Below are 19,050 nucleotides of genomic sequence, written 5' to 3'. Positions count from 1 at the left end.
CGACGCTCTGCTTACAATGTAACACAAAATTAATCACCCATGAATAAAAATTTAAACTTTTACTCCTTTCAGTATAGTTACTTAAAAATGTTATGAATAAATTTTGGAGATTCTTCTGATGAAAATAAGTCCAAACCCGACATGAATCTGACTATCTTTAATAATATACAAATTAAATATAGTTATTACATATAGTCTGATTTATGTCGGGTTTGGACTTATTAGGCTCGAGCTTTTCGTCTCCGGCTCGGCTCGGCTCAAACGGCTCGATTACCCATCACTACCCATCACTAGTCGTCCCTTGTAGTTGTGTATCGTTCATTGATTTCATTGTAGAAGCTTTGTAGTTTTCAGGGATGTACTACATAGTACCGCTTTCTATTGTCCTCTGTCTTCTTCATATTGATAAAAAATAATTAAATATTGATAAAAGATCGCTTTGAAAATAGACTATCTCTAGGAGATGACTCGTTTTCCATTTGAACGCTTGAATGTGACCCTGTCTAGCAGGGCTTTAACGGACGAGATATGGCCAGCTTTCACATGGAATACATAAGTCGGCGCTCTAGGAATAGTGAATCCATCAAAAAACAAAGTAGAAAAATGACAAATGATCTCTTTACAATATAACCAATTCGTTTATGGGTTAAGGAATTTGAAACGATTGAAGCATTTTCTTTACTTTTTTTTTGGAAAACACTATGTATTTGCAGATAGCTCCCCGAATAATACGCGTTGGAATGGGTCAACACTTTGCTGGCGGGAGGGTTTTCGTGTTTGCAAATATACAACTTCAGGTATTCTACAAATATTTAGAAACTACTACCTAACATTTATTTGTCAAACTTTACATATAAGAAGAACCATTTTTTCCGATTTTGTTTACTATTTTAGTTCTTATTTAAGTAAGACGTACTACGTAGGTGCTACGTCAAACGCTCTCAACTTTTGTTTTTGGAAAGACGTAGTGCTACGTCATCCTACATCAAAGTGTAAAGATGGACCGATCGATCGAAGATGCATAGGCAGGAAAACGTTAGAATTTGATGGCGTTTATGCATCTAGAATGTAGCGGTCACGCACGGTCAAAGAGGCGCGTGCACGAGAGATGCGCCAAGCGGAACGAGCACCCGACGCGACCGAGTCCAGTCTAGCACACCCGATGCTTCCCTTTCCTTTGGCCGGTATACGGATCCTCCATTGGCGTACCACCTGTCTTACCGAATTACTGGATTTTAATTCAATCGCCAGATGCCAGGATTCCACGGATTCTATCGAGTCAGGAAATTATTACTTTCGATCCGTCGTAGATAATACTTTATCTACACTTCTAGAGAATTAATTTCTATATTATTGGAGATTCCACACTATGTACCTGTTTATAGATAGGACATCCTTATAAATTTACTTCATATTCAAGCTCTTATTCTCTTCAATCATCGCATAACGATGGCTGGGCCACTTCAATCAGTATGCCTCGATGTTTTCAGAAAGGAGGATCGGTGTGTCTGACGAATGAATAAAAATGCAAATTTTATATTATTTTTTACAAATTCTTTTAAATGAATGTAATATTTCTATATAGAATTATATGTATAGTGTCTAATATGGTCCATGCGTGATCCGGTCATCGACTTTCGCGTCCGTTATTTGAGGGTTAACGAAGAGACAAATAGAAGCCTCAAAGTTATTTCGTTCAACCGCAGAACACCATTGGAGTAAATTCATTAGTATTATAATGTTAAAATTAGCGAGAAATGTTTATAGGTTAGGTTCGTCTGATCGTAAAAGAAAGGAAAGCAGAAATAAATGTACGAATTTATGGAGCAATTTTTACCGTCGTAAATGGGACCACAGCGTTAAGGAGTAGTTTGTTTTTAATACAGGTACCGTTAGATAAATTTATTCGTCAAGTGAGAAACATTTATAGGTTAGTTTCGTCCAATCCTGAGAGAAAGAAAAAGAGAAATAAATGCATGAATTTACAAAGCAATTTTTGTCGTCGCAAATGTGGCCACAGTGTTAAGATGTATTTTTTTTTTAAGTACAAATACCATAAGATAAATTTATTAGTGTATGTATGTATGTATCTTTATTGTTTTCCTTCAGGGTTACAAGACCCCCGTTACCTTTCTTAAATTTCTAACTTATTCTATACGTATCTACATATGTACAAAATTTACAATATGTTCATCCGCTTTCTTCTAGAGAGAGAGAGAGAGGGTACCTCTGCCATACTTCCACCTTTTTTTCTTACGTTCTACCCTTATTCTATCTTATCATCTAACTTCGTTTACTTAATCTATCTTAGTCTATCTTAATCTAACTTAATCTAACTCGGGCTTCCGTTCCCCCTTTCACTCCCCATCCTTTCCTTTCTTTTCTTCATCATCCATTCATCTTTTCACTCCCTTTCTTCTCTCATCCTTTCCACCTCTCTCATCCATTCTTCCCCTTCCCCCCTTCCCCTAGTACCTCTCTAATGTTCTCCTGCCATCCTCCCTTCATTTCCCCTGTCCTCCTACACCCGTCCCACACATGTTCCCATGTTTCCTTCTCTCTCTCACAGATCCTACACCATATAAATTTATTAGTGTATAATGTTACAGAAAGTGTAAAACGTTTAAAGGTTTGGTTCGCCGATCCTGAGAGAAAAAACCAAGAGAAATAAATGTATGAATTTATAGAGTAATTTTCACTCTCGTAAATGTGGCTAGAGTTTAAGGAATGATTTTAAAAAATAAAGGTACCGTAATCGTAATTTCATGGAAATATCCGTTGAACAGAACAACGCAAAGTACGCCAATGACGGCCTCCTCTCCTTATCATCACCACTCGCTTCTCTCTCCCTTCTCTTTTTCCGTGCTCCCCTCTACTGCCCTTTTTCAACACACACTACAGAGACCATCCCTCGTCTCTCTCACTTTCTCATCTCGAATTTCTTCCCCTCTCACTCTATCCCTCTTTCTCCGTTTTATTCATCGCGTTTCTCTTTAACCGAAATCTTCAATTTCTCTTTTCCCCCCATCCCTTGTTGTCCCTTCGCTGTTACTTCCTTATCGCTTTCATCTATGATCTTTATTACTTTTTTTGTGAGATTTGTTATTGATCGCTCGTTCCTCCCGTCGAATATTAATTGCTACGTACACTCTCGCTCGGAAATTATAAGCACTTCTCGCTTTTTACATAGGTACAATGGAACTGAGAAAAGTATTGTATACAATGAGAACGTTGCTTGAAGAAATATGTGAATTAAAATGATAGTTCGGTATTTACACGAAAATATTTTTTAAAGTTGCAATGGTAAATCGTATTTTTCGACGATGTTTATACTTTTGTTAGTATTAATATGAATATTCGAAAAATTGAATGAAGGACATTTACTTGACGTTTCTTTCAACAATTTTTTGGGAGAATTAGAAAGTAAATCAACGATTACATAACTGTACCAATGAAAAGAGTAATCAATTACCTATAATTGATACTTTTTTATATAAGACAAAATTATAACATTGTAGTTACAGGTATTTAGAAATTCATTTTGCTACTGATAATTATTATAGGCCACGACTTTTGCTCATGCATAAAAATTGTTATGGTTGTAATACAGATTGAATAGTACTGGTGTCACCAAAACTAAAACTTTTAATCATAATTTCAAATACTGTACTGATATGGTCAAACCTAAAATTTTTATCTATAATACCTAATAAGTTCAGAAAGTTCATAAATAAATGTTACATATTCCAAATTACTGAAATCGTCCTAAAAGGAATATGCATATGTCTCTTCCAAACACAAGTACATAATAAAAGTCATTTCTGTTCGCTGGATATCGAAAAAAGTACTATCTGCATATAAAAAGAGTACAATTAGGTTAAAAAATAACTTATATGAAAACTAAATTACCTTAAAATGCATGGTAAGATTTCTGTTACTTGTGGAAAAAATTTTTTTTTGTTATTTTCTTTCCTGTGCAATCTATCAAATAAGATAGTAAGCACCAGCTTTGATAAATGATTAATGGCTTGATTGTATACAACGTCCTGTGACGTGTCACATTGCTAAGCAGGTTTACATATTTTAATTAAACCTAGTTGGTAAATGTAAAAAGTGGTTTCTACGCATTTTGTATTCTTCATTACAATGATGTATGAGGTTTGTTGCCAGACTGTTTGCATGATCTTTGAGTCTTTTGTGATAACGCTTACTGATACGAGCTATTTCTTCTCTAACGGGTAATATTCCGGTTTCTTTATTAATTTGTGTGTTCGATATACGTATATCAATCGGCGTTTACGATTTGTCTGATGATTTGTTCTGCCTTCTTTCAATGATCTTTAAATTTGAATCACGAACCATGCCCAATATTACATTGCACAGGCATATCTCCAATTGGTTTCAGAATCATTTTGTATAGTAATAATTTATTACATAGTAGTATGTAATTGAGATTTTTTGCCAATAAGCCACCACAAGTTTCTTTATTTTTAATTTAACTGTTATCTTTTTTTCTTAATATGTGCTTTCCACGTGAGACGTCTGTTGAGGTGTACACTTGCATATTTAACAGTATCTTGTTATGGTATTGTTGTACCGTTTAAACTGACTGCTGGGCAAGACTTAGTGCGAGTCGTAAAAGTAATGTGTATTGACTTGGCGTTTGTTTCCATTTTCCATGTTTTCAATCAGACTGTGATTTCGTTGAGATGAGTTTGTAATTTTTCGGAGGCTTTGTCTGGATTATCGTCGATGGCTAGAATTGTTGTGTCGTCCGCATATGTTGCTGTAACCGTGTTGCGTTCTGTTGGTATGTCGGCGGTATATACAGTGGGTCAAAAAAGTTTTTGTACACCTAGTTGTTTGGCAATAACTTTATACAAACAAGTGAGACACTAACAAAAACTGTTTCCATTAATAGTGTACTATGTACAGACGTAATCTGCAAATTAACAATTTTTCATAATACGATGCAAAAAAATAATGCAATAGAAACAAAAATTTGGAAGTCAACAAAGTATTTGTACACTTACAATTATTGTAGAAAGCTTATGATTATTTAAGTTGCACATTATAATTAATATCTTGTATGCATCCCTTTGGCTTAAATAATGGCTGTAATTCTGCCAGTTTTCGGATTATTTCCCTTGATATTTTTGGCTACTCTTCTAGAATCACTCGTTGTAAATCAGTCTTATTAAATATTTTTCTTTTTCTTACTTCTATATCCAACAGGTGCTATACATTTTCTATGGGATTAATATCAGGGGATTGTGGTGGTGTAATCAATTATTTCGGAACATTGTACAACAACCATTCTCTCGTTTTTTTAGTGGTGTGCTTTGGGTCGTTGTCTTGTTGAAAATCATAAGTTTCATTTAGATCCAATTTAACCGCACTTCCTTGTAAATTATTACGCAACACCTCGATGTACTTCGCGGCATTCATTGTTCCCTCGATAAATGCAATATTTCACCGCCATGTTTAACAGTTGATCTAAGATTCTTTTGTTGAAGTTCAGTATTGGGTTTTCTCCAGACGAATTTCTTTCCACCCAAGCCAAAAATATTGAACTTACTTTCGTCTGAGAAGATAACACGTTTCCAAAATTCGATCGGTTTATTTAAGTCGATTTTAGCGAAACCTAGCCGTTTTTCTCTGTTCGCATTATTGATGCATGGTTTCTTTCTCGCAGCTCTGCTATATATTTCAACAGAATGCAAAACGTTTCTAATAGTTTGAGGACACACATTCTTCTTCCCTGTTTTAGACGCGACATCATTGTATAGTGTTCGAGCCTTATAAATGGATGTTCTGTAGCTTCTTTAATAATACTCCGATACTCCGTACGTGTAAGTATCTTCGACCGACCTGACCGTGGCTTCTTCTCTGTAGTTCTTGTTTTCTCGTACTTTTAAACAATATACTGCACTGTTGTAAAATTTAGACTTAACGTTTTGCCAATTTTTCTATAACTTTCCCCAGGTTTTCGACGAAAAACTGCACGATCTCGCACGGATTTCTTCGCTGTCATGGCTTCTGTATGAAGTTCGAAAACGTACTACTACCGCACAGTGGGGTATTTGACCCGAAAAGCTGGCCAAAACCCTAAATTTTATCTTCGTTCAAAATGAATGAAACTTTGTCCCTATGTTCCTAAGAATGAATAAAAGTAAACTGTTATCTTAGTTTTTCGAAAACAGCAGTATTTAGCAACAAATTGAGGCTTGAAAGTCAACAATTTTTGTGCTCGAAGAAAATGCCAAGAAACCTATATTAAGAAGGTGATTTATTACAAGTGTAGTGTTAAGGTAGTGCAATAACAGCATATGTAGGATATAGACGAAGGTGTTTAGAGTAATTTGGCACCTGTTTCCTTTACTTTTTTGTGTGGGTTTGATACATAATTTTTTTTTCGTAAAATCAAGTATAAAATATTGAATTACTTTTTTGCACCCCAAAGTACCCCTTTACTTTTGATATATTTTTATCCTTGGACATTGCTTTATATATTTCTTGAAAAATTAGGTGCTAAGAGATGCTAAAACTACAGTTTTGTTCAAAAGTATTGCCTCACTTGTGCACTAGTGAAAAATTATTGAGATTCAATGTTCCATAACTTTGTTAATATTCGTCAGAATTTGTTTAAATGAAAGGAAAATTAAAGCTTGAATCTTCTACATTCTGACTCTTTCATTCGATTTTATTTAACTCGGTGCCCAAGAGGTAAAATCTTCCCTTATAAAGAGGGCCTTCAAATTGTAAAATTTTGTGCATATTTGAGAACGGATGTTCCTCATGGATAACAGTATTCGGAATTTTGCATGTATTTCAGAAATAATGATTCTTTGCCTTCAAAACAAGCCAAACTGCATCCAAAACAGATGTTTTTTAACGAAGTTATAGCCATTTATAAAAACGCCTGCCTCTTTATGGTTTCATGTTTTTCGTGCATGACACCGTTCAATGGTATGCGTTTCTGTAAATGACTATAACTTCGTTAAAAAACATCCTTTTTGATACAGTTTAGCTTGTTATGAAGGCAAATGATCATACGATAGGCGTATATCGCATGATTGATCTGATGATGGATATGGATCCGATGAAGAATAGATGTATCGTAAGCATGAAATACTGTTTGATGAAGAATCTTGCAAAGCATTTTCTGACGAAAATTAATTCTACTATATATTGCAAATAAATAATATTCTTAAGATATATATTATTTTATATAATATATACCATAAATCAGAATGTTTATGATCGTAGATACAATTGACCCGCGTGCATCCATCGCTGTCAGTTGATTGTTAATCTATTGTAAATTTCGTCTGTCAATTCCTGACGATTGAAGTTTTTAATATGTTATTATCTGTTTGCAACAAGGGTTCGCTGATGACCTTCTATTACATATATTGTATCATATGTATATGTATACATATCTTACCGTACACAAAACATTTGAAAAATATAGGTTTCCTTTAAAAGGCTGTATCTTTGTTAAACAAGATCGTTCTTCGATAAGGGTTGCTTTATTTGAAAGACAAACGATCATATTTTCCGGTGGTATATATCAAAATTACAAAAAAATATTGTTTGCACTTCGTAGCACTTAACGAACATCAAGGAAAAGTACAGTTTGGTACACTCCTATTTAAGGGTTAATCCTCTAAGGGCTAATCCCTCTAAACAACCATTTTGATAAAATTGACTTAATGAACTAAAAACTAGAAAGTTCAAACTTTAAAATGGTTGTCGTTTCAACTCAAGAATATCAATTTTCTGATTAAATTAACTGAAGAATGCGAGAACTTTCGTAATTACTATAGTTATCATTTTCCACGTAACCATCACCTGCTAATCATTAGTTTACAATAATAACGTACAATAAGTAATTTATAGATTCACCATAATCTGTCATGTAACTACCACAATTTACTTAATACTTATATTTCATACAGTTATTGTTTTCCACGTTCCATCGACCCAAGTGAAAAATGGAAGAGAACCAAGAGTTAAGAAAAAGAAATAAAAGGGATTCAAAGGGAGGGATGCCGACAGTGGTCGGTCCAGATACCTATCGTATCTGAGCTGGAACCGTGACGTTGAATATACAATATTGCGACTGCAGGTTGATCGACTGGATCAACAAAATGAAACGACGCGACGGGACTGATTGTGAGTCATGTGATAGTCCAGGAGGAAGACCTCTTAGAGAGACGGCTCACAATGATATGCATTCTATGTGTGACGCACCTTACTACGAATAATTGGATGTCGTTAAATTTTACACAGACACGGCCGATAACTTCCACAAATAGTGCAGAAATCTGGTACGATGTAACTAGGACTCATTTGCGGCTGTACGTAACTACCAGATAATGTAACGATTTTCCCGATGCGTTCAAAATGAGATTCTTGTTAAGATCATGAATCTACGCTCAGAATTTCAGTGTTCGATGACATGTCCAGTGAGACAAAAATATACATTTGTTTCTTTACTAAAGAATGTGAACTACAATTGTGTAATATTCCTCTTTAGATGCAGGATGTCAACCTAATAGCATCCATGAATTTCAAACAACTTGTTACAACTTTAGAAGGAAAAAAGATAATATACAAGTTTCATTAATAAAGAACCAAAAACAGAAAAGATTCATTGCTGTGTTAGTGTTGTGTCAGTTCGTTCAGCCGTTGCGTCGACTCGTCGAAAAAAGTCCTCTTTCTTCTTACCGACTGGCTGGCCGGACTCAACGGACAGAGCGGGGGAATGTAGGACGATTAGCCGAAGCGTTCAAGCGTCAGGGAATATATGTATGTATAGCGAGCTGCCGACGAATCAAATTAGCTGGATCACCTCCAGTCACACGTGTTTTGGACGAAACGGTACACACTAGAGATGGCGTGAACTGCTACTTGTGAATCACTCGTGATTCGATCACGTTCGTTCCCAATCACGGTGATTCGGGATTTCTCGTGATCGTTTCTGATTGGTGGAGAAACCTAACAGTTCTTTACACGCGACACATAATCTGTATATTTTATATTAACGACATCAAAACAAAAATTCGAGTTATATCGTATAAAGTGAAGGAATCGTTAGAAACAATGAAGAATAATGAATAAATTAATGATTATAAATTATAATCTACATGTTATCTAGCAAATCATTCTTTTAGAATTTCTTGTTTTTTCTACTGATTTTTACAAACACAAATAGTAATGTAATTCATCGTAAAATCATATTGAATACGTTTTTCTGTTTAAAGATCAAGGATTTACGATCGCAGTGGGCAAATTCACTCAAGATAAAAAAATCGCAATCACAGTCGTAAATGAAGTTAAACCACCGTTAGTGATTTTGCACGCAATCTCTAGTACACACACAATCGGACTGTGTGACGAAGAGAGCGAACGAGACACATCGAGACCGAGTGAGATAACGCGACCGCAGCAGCTATAATGGGTGGCGAGAGCGTCGCAGGCAGGATCACGCAGTCGAGTCAAGTGTAAAGAAAAGCTTTCTCTTACTGTTTTTCACTTGCTTGTATTTTCTATGCTCGGAACACTACAAAGGCGAGCTGCCAAGGCTCGAACGTCGAGCAAAAAACAAACTGATGGGTTGCTGACAACTTTTCGCCTCTTGCATGAATATGTCGCCGCGGAACCGATATCCACACATTCAACGAGGACTCTCTGTACTTCGATCAAAAGTTCTGTACTCTATGCAATGGTATACAGTTTAGCAAAAATTATATATAAATGGTCCAAATTACATTTACTTACCCATAGTTTTTTGAACAAAATTAGTTTGTTGAAAGTTATATGCCCGATACAATGAACAACAATGATTCAATCAGTTATCAGCATCTCACTAACACTTGGAATTCAAGTACTACTTGCGAAGAGTTCGAATCTTTCTAACATCATACCACTTGCAAGTACGGTTCGAATCTACAGGTACTCATTCTAGAGTTCGAAACCAACTTGTATAAAATGATTACGTTTCAAGTATACTCGTTAAAACTTTATTGCTTTTGAGTAGTAATTGAAACACATAAAATGAAATTTGGTTATTGAAATTAACTCGGATTCGTGAATAATATATTGAAATTGCTTCCACCTCTAGGTGTCGGAGGCATTGACCGAGTCGCCGGCAAAAAAACAATGCGACGATTTTCGGGAGACCAGGTAAGAGTGCATTTATCAGGGCCCGGTCGGCTACTATCGAGCGAAACATCCGAAAATCTTGGCCATTCGCGATTCCGATGCGCCATGCATTATTCAAAAGCTTCCCAGTTCGATATGCGTGTGTGTGTGTGTGTGTATGTATGGTGTATTCAGATTTGAGTGTTGTATATACGCACCACCGAACGTGCATGTGTAGCTAGTGCGTTGCCGTTGACGTCATTACACCGAAAAGATACGGGACACGGACCACGCGTCCCACTACACATCGGAGGGACACCAGACCCGGCAGCTGCACCGATGCAACCACACGCTACACCCGCACACATACGGTGAATCCCCCGATGGTGGTGGCTTCGCGCGGACATTGCCGCCCGTTCCGATTAAACGACGCGTTCGACCATATTCGCCTGTCGCATTTTACCGCCATTTTGATGAAATCGCGCAATTCTGACACCTATTATGTTATCGTGTATACAAGGTGTTCGTCGTAACGGTCGTCACGATTTCTCGGACTCTTATTCTGATATTTGACAGAAAAATGTTATATGAACAAGAATTAGTCAATACTCAATCAGCTAAAAACTAATATTAAAAATTATCAAAAGACGTTTTCTTCAACAAAAAGTCAAGGTCACATTACTTTTTTAAATTGCATCATATAATTTTTTCTATGTGGTATTGTAGGTGGCGTCGAGAAAAATTCAACAATGCTGTATAAAGTTATTTTTCATGAATAATTTCTTTAAAAAATGAATTTGAACCCTTTAACGGTGACATTTTTTTATGGAAATATGCAACCATGTCATTCCTTTATTCTAATAACGTAGATATATTTACCCATTTTTAATTTTAACTTTTTATAGTATACTGGTCAAACACCGTTAAAGGGTATAAATATAATAAGATTAACGTGTGAGTCGAATATGAACGTGCATGAAGGCAGAGTTTGAGTACTGGTGTTCAATAATCCATAATCCAGATTATGGACCATGAACGAGAGGTCGAATTTATTAGAAATCTGTTCATCGTACCTATTGACTCACGCGTTATTAACCCCTTGCGTTAAGATTTACTTTCAAAGAAACGTACGTGTGCAGACAATTTAATTTACCGCATCTCTGTGCGCGGAGTTATCACAAAACGCATAGCAGCGTTATCTGGAATGAGACAATTTTAGATAAAAAAGAAGGTAAGAGAATGTGTAAATAACATAATAATTTTTTTTTCACAAGTTAGAAGAAATTTATATGGTTTTTAAACATTTAAATATGCAGCGGTCATCACCCGTCAAAGTCAAGTTTGGCACAGAAAATGTATGCGGGCGGGACTCGGCATTTCCACTTAAGAATGAATGATGTTCGAAGGAAATTATTCATGAAAAAAACTTTATATGACTTTGTTGAATCTGTCGTGATACCGTCTCGAAAAATTATATGGTGCAATTTGAAAAAGTGTAGGTGACGTTGACTTTGTATTCAAAACAATTTGTTTGGTTATTTGAATACTACAATTTTGCTGTCGATTGAGTACTAATTAACGTTTTTCCATAAAATTTTTTGTCAGATTATCAGAAGTGTCCGAAAAATCATTCTTTAAATAATTTTTAATGTACCTAAGTAATGTTCAGAATGTTGTCCATTGCAGTCAATACAAGTCTGTGCCGTCTGTGGTCGATCAATGAGTGCGAGTGGCTGTTAAATCGTTACTAATAAGCGTTTTAAAGAATCAAGCAGACAAGTCAACGGATGTTTCATTTGGAAAAGTTTCATCATTCTTTACTGGAGAATACCTCGATTATTATTGGGTCTTGAAACAATGTACCTTAATAATTATTTACTCAGCGTCCAATAATCCTTCGAATTTCAGGTTCAAATATAACGCATTATACAGGGACCTCTCGATTATTGACTGATTGTTTATCCGCGATTATTGTCCACGCGTTATCCTCACCACGGGAGGGGGGGGGGCGTGGAACCCGTCAAGAGCATACTTTGTTGCCCCGGCGCGCCGAGGAGACTTCCCATTCACGAGCCGACGACTGAACGTTGGGAGCCAACAAAAAGGTTACACACCTGGGTGTCGGTGAATCAACAGTAATGTAACGATAAAACTTTTTTATTTTTGGTTCTTTGTTAATGAAATTTTTATGAACATATTGGTAAGATTTTTCTGGTTAAAATGGTACTAAACACGACACAATTTGGATCATATTTACTTATGTAGATATTTAGAAATTGTTAACAATTCATATTCCTTCATTACACTGTTCAACAGGTACAATACCTCATAACCGCTAATAGACATTTCTGATAGACCTTTATAAGCTGAATACGAATCTGTACAACGTTTTTCCTCAGCATGTCCAGTTCTTGAAAAAATCAAGTTTAAGCAAAAATTAAAAATTTCAACTTTGGAGGTGTGTTGTGCTTTTACAGTGATAATTATTCAGTTGCCTTTGATACGAAAGAATTCTCTGGGCCCTCCTGAAACAATTATGTAAATTGTTATTATATTATAGACATCTACATATGTGTAAATAATGAGCAAAGTGAAAAGGACATTGAAAACATACCAACTTTTGTTGATATTCTTAAATTTATTTGAAAAATTAAGGGTCTAGGAACAAATGTAACCATAGCATGCGATAGAGCAAACCTTTCTGCTAAGGACGGTGTCAGGAAAGTTACAAAATCTGTTCTACATTCAATAGGGAAGCGAAGTAGTTTAGCAGTACTTCTAGTATGCTATATATTAGGGTAGTGTAAAGTATATAGTACAATATGTATGTACACATATATGCATAAACGTACAAATACATGTATATTTAATGTATGCCATTTTATGTATGCGGAAAATATTACACTTGCAGGCAAAATTTTGTTCCTTCGCTTCGCAAAGATTCACCTATCTAAATAAATTTTTAATTTTGTCATACGCGCCCTTTTCTCAATATGAACATCATGTATAAATTTTTATTTTGCAAAAACAAACTAGAATAGTAGCTCACTTTTTTAAAAATCTGAAAATAATATATGTTGTTCCTTGAATGTTTTTCGAAGAGCATACGAAATTTTGTTAGTATCATTTTACAATTGTAGTCAGGATGTAGCTTCAAAGACATTCGAGTGCCGTCCCAATACGCAGCGTATGGGATTCCGGTTAAGCGTATAAGTACACGCTATTATTTTTTTCCCCATTGAAAATATGAAATCATGTTTCATACAAAAGTTGTTTGATTTCATGGAACAGACTTAGTAGGATATTTGAATTTCTTTTTTAATTGGTATTTACAGAGCTTGTAATGACAATGTAAGTTTTTTAAAATGATACTGCATATTTTTGTTATTGTCAAGTTATTAAGCAGCTGAAGATGAATTGAACAACACATTTGGAAGTTTTGTTTGAACAATAATTTTGCGGATCGCTATTTGAATATTCTCTCGCGGAGCATACGTTATGGAAACAAGTAAACCGGACTTGATGTTTGTCAGCAATATACAATTAAATTATTATTCAAACAGAACTTTCAAATATGTTGTTGAATTTGTCTTGAAATGCATAATAACAGAGCAATAATAAAAATATGTAGTCCCGTTTAAAAAATTTACATTGCTATCATACAACATACAGACATATATAATATTATTTTAAATTGTAATGTAAAAAACATAATTATTGCCGGACAATGTCGAGGAATAATGTACGACGATTACTCGACCGTTCAATCGTCAACGAACTCCCAGAGAGCTGCCGACGAATCAAATGTAGCTGGATCACCTCTAGTCACACGTATTTTTATTACTGGCCGAAACGGTGCATTCACAATCCGGCTGTGTGGCTGGCTATAATATAACCATTGGCCGACGAGAGCGTCGCAGGCGGGCCACGCAGCCGAATTGAGTGTAAACAGAAACTTTCTCTCTGTTTTTCACTCGCTTGTCCTGTTCTATTTTCGGAATACTACAAAGGCGAGTAGCCGAGGCTCGAGCTTCGGGCAAAAAACGTATTCACGGAGGAATATTACGTCAGAACCGTTTCGCATATTCAACGATTATTGTCCCGGCGCAGACCCGAGTCGGAACAATATTCGCGAGGTCCCTCGATAAAAGAGCAAAGTAACAAACAACTAATTAATACATGATAAGGTGCCCTTGATCCAATACAACTTTTGTTTGAAACATTTTTTCGCATAACCAACACTTCACAAGTAACTTAAGACGGTACGTATAATACAATATAACAGAATATATGTAGTACAATATACATATGTACATCTAGTAAATTAAAACTCAACAAAAATGCCGACAAAAGCACCATCGTGATTAGAAGTCTTGATTGTAAGATAAGAAACATTAAATCTGTCATTTCGGCGGACTCGGTTCATCCGCAAAACACCATGATGCACAGAGGAGCGCGGAGGTGGGGGCCTGGCGGCAGGCGCGTGTGCGGCGCCCGTTCATCCCCTGCAGGGTGATTAAATGAAGCACCACGATTCACAAAGGAAACCAACCGTAAAACACTGTTGCGCCCCCATCGCCTCGCACCCAGGTTCCGAAACTTTAACCGACGGTTTCGAAGGCCAGCCGCCTATCTCCATGCGCGCGCGCGCGCACATACACACCATATTTTCAAGGGATTCCACCAACCACTGCATCAGATTATTATTAACTAACGGTTGCAAGTAGGGTCGCTGGACAAGCTGCGAATACAATAAGGATGGGAAGGTATATTAATTTGTAGGGTTGTGCGAGTACTCGAACTTTTAGTTAAATAATGAACAGTCGATCGAGCCGAGTTGAGCGTGTGAATTGTTCTAGCTACTTGAAATCGGCGAACTGTTTAAAAAAAATGCAAGCTACTTGAAAAACTCAAACGGCTCGAATATTGAATCGTTCGCAAGACTTACTTGCTTCTCGCGTAACACAAATCCGGTCCATTTTTCTTATCATATTGGAAAGTATGAGTTATCCTCCTCGGATACAGTGCGTGATCTTGGCATACATTACAACAGTATGTACTCTTTCTTTTAAATACCGTTATGATCACACTGTTGCCAAATCCAGTAAAGCACTTGGATTTAAGATTCGAACATGAATTCAAAAATACTGATACACTACTAATATTGTATGTCTCTTTAGTTGTACCTAGAGTACGTTTCAACCATATAGTCACCAACGACTCTTTTCAGACGCACCGTATACTGTTGGAGAAAATCCAACACAGATTCCTGAGATTACTTCCTCGCAAAAGTGGTACACCTATGTCGAAATACTTTTTTTTTAATCTCACCTTACTCTACAAAATTGTAAACTGATCCATGAATGGTAAGAAATTTCTTGTAAAAATCGTGAGTCCATTAATTTAATACAATATCTATTTAAAAAAAGAATATAAGGAAAGAAACAAAAGGAGAAACAATAAACAATATTTTACACAGTTTTATTTACATTTACCTTAATTACTACTTGTATTATAATAACTATGATAATGATTGTATTAATGTATCTTGTCTAGTATCTGAGTAGCAGGGACGATAATCTTGAGTACAGTTTGCAAGTATTGCTAATATAACTATTTGTATTCCTGGTCTCTTGATAAATATTCATTGTAATCGGTCATTAACTAAACTGCTCTCTCTGCTACATCATTTACCACCCTTTTGCTTACTATCTCAAATCCCTGTTTGTAGGCATTTCGTTCCAACCGCGTTGCAGGGTCTGTATTTAAAAATTCCGTATTCTTGTTAAATCTTTTAAAAAATGGTTTAGTTTCCGCAGAAATGAAATATTCTAGTTCATTTTCAGCTATTTCATGAACGACATGATTCCTTAATCTTTTAACACACTGCTCATTATAATTATTTACACTGTCGTCGTTATTTAAAGTAAATACTATTTTTCTTTTAGAATCATATGATACTTTTCATCGATGGAAGCAAGTGCTACAGCTTCTGGACTTAAAATACCAGAAGTGATTTTTAAATTTGTTAATTGCCACGCTAGACATATGATGATCAATGATATTATAATACGCTAAAAACATTAAAAATATTGATTCTGAATTTGGTGCTTTAACAATAAAAGGAGCTCTAAACCATGCTTTTGCGTAAACGTTCACTATAAAGACACAGATATCTGAAGTAGATTTGACCTCCTCTGTAGTTAATTGAAATTGAGATCGAAAAACAAATATTTTTAAACAACATATGGTCTTTAACCATTCATCTCGCGTAGTGCATTGTCCTTGCTCAATGAAAAGATACTCCGCGAGATAGAGTACCTCCAAGGAAGAAATTATTAACATCAGAAACTTCTTACAATCATCGCGTGGGTGATGATTTTCTAAATTATTTCTTAGAAACAGAAGCATTTCATTTATATCATCAATCGACGCCTCTTCAATGCCTTTCTTTACGAGACCAGATTTAAAATTTTTTATATTAAGTTTTGGCGAAGCTATTTGAAAACGTTTAAAAAGCGGTATACTTAGACTTACCGATGGCAACATTTTAACTTCAAAGACGCTTCACGGAATTATTTCAAAAATTACTATAAATACAATAGGTCTCTTTCTAACATATGTTCCAATAGCACTATAGCACCATTAATATTTCCCAAATTCGATGATGACATAGCAGAACAAAGTGCTTTCACATTTTCAGTTAGATCCGAATCAAGAAGCGCGTCAAAAACTGCAATTGCCTGTTTGTGTCCTTTTCTCGTCGCATTTTAGAGTATCGATACATACTTTTAGATAGAAATATATCTGCGGTACATCTGGCGTTTTGTAGAAACTAAAAGTTTTCTCGTCTTAACATATACGCTCGTAGTGCGGACCTCTCAATGTTCAAACGCTATTATCTAAAAAATAGTTGAAAACACAACAAAATTACATAAACAGAAATTATAGAAAACTGAATGCTCTTGTAATATTGTTTGACCAAAATTGCCATACGACTTACCATTTTTGAGAAATTCTTTAAAATCTTCAAAAACATGGTTAACTTAAAAACTTTATTGCCTGGTCGGCACCCCTTGTTGTAGCCGGATTGCAATAAACTTTTTCAGGGATTATTTTCTGATTAAATGGAACCATTCTAGGGGGTGAGTGCAATGAAATACAAGAAAAAAGTTTTCGTCATATATAAACAAGGGCCACCCTAATTCTAGATAGATACGAACACTTCCATTGTTTGCTTTAATATATTGTAAAAAAGGTTCATACTCATAAGAATTTAATTAAGTTAATTTAAATATATTTGAACAGATCTTTATCTTTTGAGTTACTCGTAAATATTCGAATTGCTCGAGTTACTCGAATATTTATCTATTTGCTATTAAATACTAATTTAATTGTATGAAAGAGAAACGTAAGACTCTAAGTTAATGTTTCTGCTTTATTTTCAGTTCAAATGATTCAATTGAAATGATTTCTTTTCCTTACAGTTAGATTAGTATTTAATTTGTAAGTAGATGAATATTCGAGTAATTCGGGTAATTCGAGCAATTCGAATATTTGCAAGCAACTCGACAGTTCGAGATCTGTACGAATATATTCGAACAATTCGAAAATTTTTGAAGCTGAAAATTTTTGAAGCAAATATTCGAGTCGTTTGAGTTTTTGAAGTAATTTGTATTTTTTAACTATTGTAGATAAACTTTGGAAAATCAGACATAAGCAGCGACTGACTTTCTTCATCAATGGTTCCATTACATTGAAAATAAATTAATACATTTTTTTTTCTTCTATAACTTCAAATTATAATCTATTATTAAGTAACAATAAATAATTTGTGTGTTAACAGAAAGGAGCACATATTCAAAGTAATCATTTATTGATGCTTATTTTTTATTTTTGTTATTTTTGTAATTTAATCAAAACGTTATTGTAAAATCTACAATCCACATATAACATTTTAAAAATTCTCAAGACGCGAAGTTAAAAACACAATATATTCTTCGATAAACTTAATTCGGCCGAAATGTTATCGGTTTCTCAAGTGCAAACGTATTTTACGACTCTTCCTTTTATTTATTCATCGAACAACATGGTTTTCTTACAGTTGGTAATTTAAGTGACTATGTAGGTACATTCTTGTTCGATCCTGCAGATTACGAATAATCTATCCATCTAAATGATACTGACGCAGTCGTTTTTGCGCAGTCTTACCAAACAGTCTCGATATTATCTATAACGGCAACAATAAAAAAAAAAAAAAACGTTGTACAATGAAAAACGTCGCTGGAGTAGCAAACACACGAAAGACCGTCGTTTACATTTACCGAAGCTTTTCGACATGAAGATCTTAACTGTCGCGAGCCACGTAAAGTCCAACGGAAAGTAAAGCTGTCACCGCGACGTCCCCGTTGTTGGATGGAATCGTTTCTAAAGTTCGGGAATTATTCATTTATCGCTTTACAGCCGACGTCGTCCGTATGCGGACAGGTCGAGTAGCGTTTTATTGTCCCTTTGTTCCAACGATACCGGACCGCGTTTTATTGCCGTTAGAAACGTCAGGGTCAAATTGACCGCAGAGACACTTCGCGCGCACGCGCGTACGATGATTTGTGTCCGCTCGTAAAAAACTGTGAGACTCATCCAAACATTTACACCTGTTCTTAAGGGTTTATGCCTATCTATAAATTTTGAAAAAAGCGATTTTTGGGTTTTAATATTTTCTTACAGTGCATTATTTTAGAAATATTGTGTGGAAGTTTGAAGTTGATCCGACCAAAATTAACGGAGTTACGTCAGTTTAAAGTATATGGCCTTGGAAGTTTCGGAGCAGATATAAAGTGGTAGAATTCCTTTTTAGGGGTGCGTGAGTCATGAATACTGTGCTCCAATGCAATTTATAGT

Source organism: Dufourea novaeangliae, unplaced genomic scaffold (genome assembly GCF_001272555.1).
Source record: "Dufourea novaeangliae isolate 0120121106 unplaced genomic scaffold, ASM127255v1 scaffold71, whole genome shotgun sequence".
In the NCBI taxonomy this organism is placed as follows: Eukaryota; Metazoa; Arthropoda; class Insecta; order Hymenoptera; family Halictidae; genus Dufourea; species Dufourea novaeangliae.
This window is presented reverse-complemented; position numbering follows the sequence as displayed.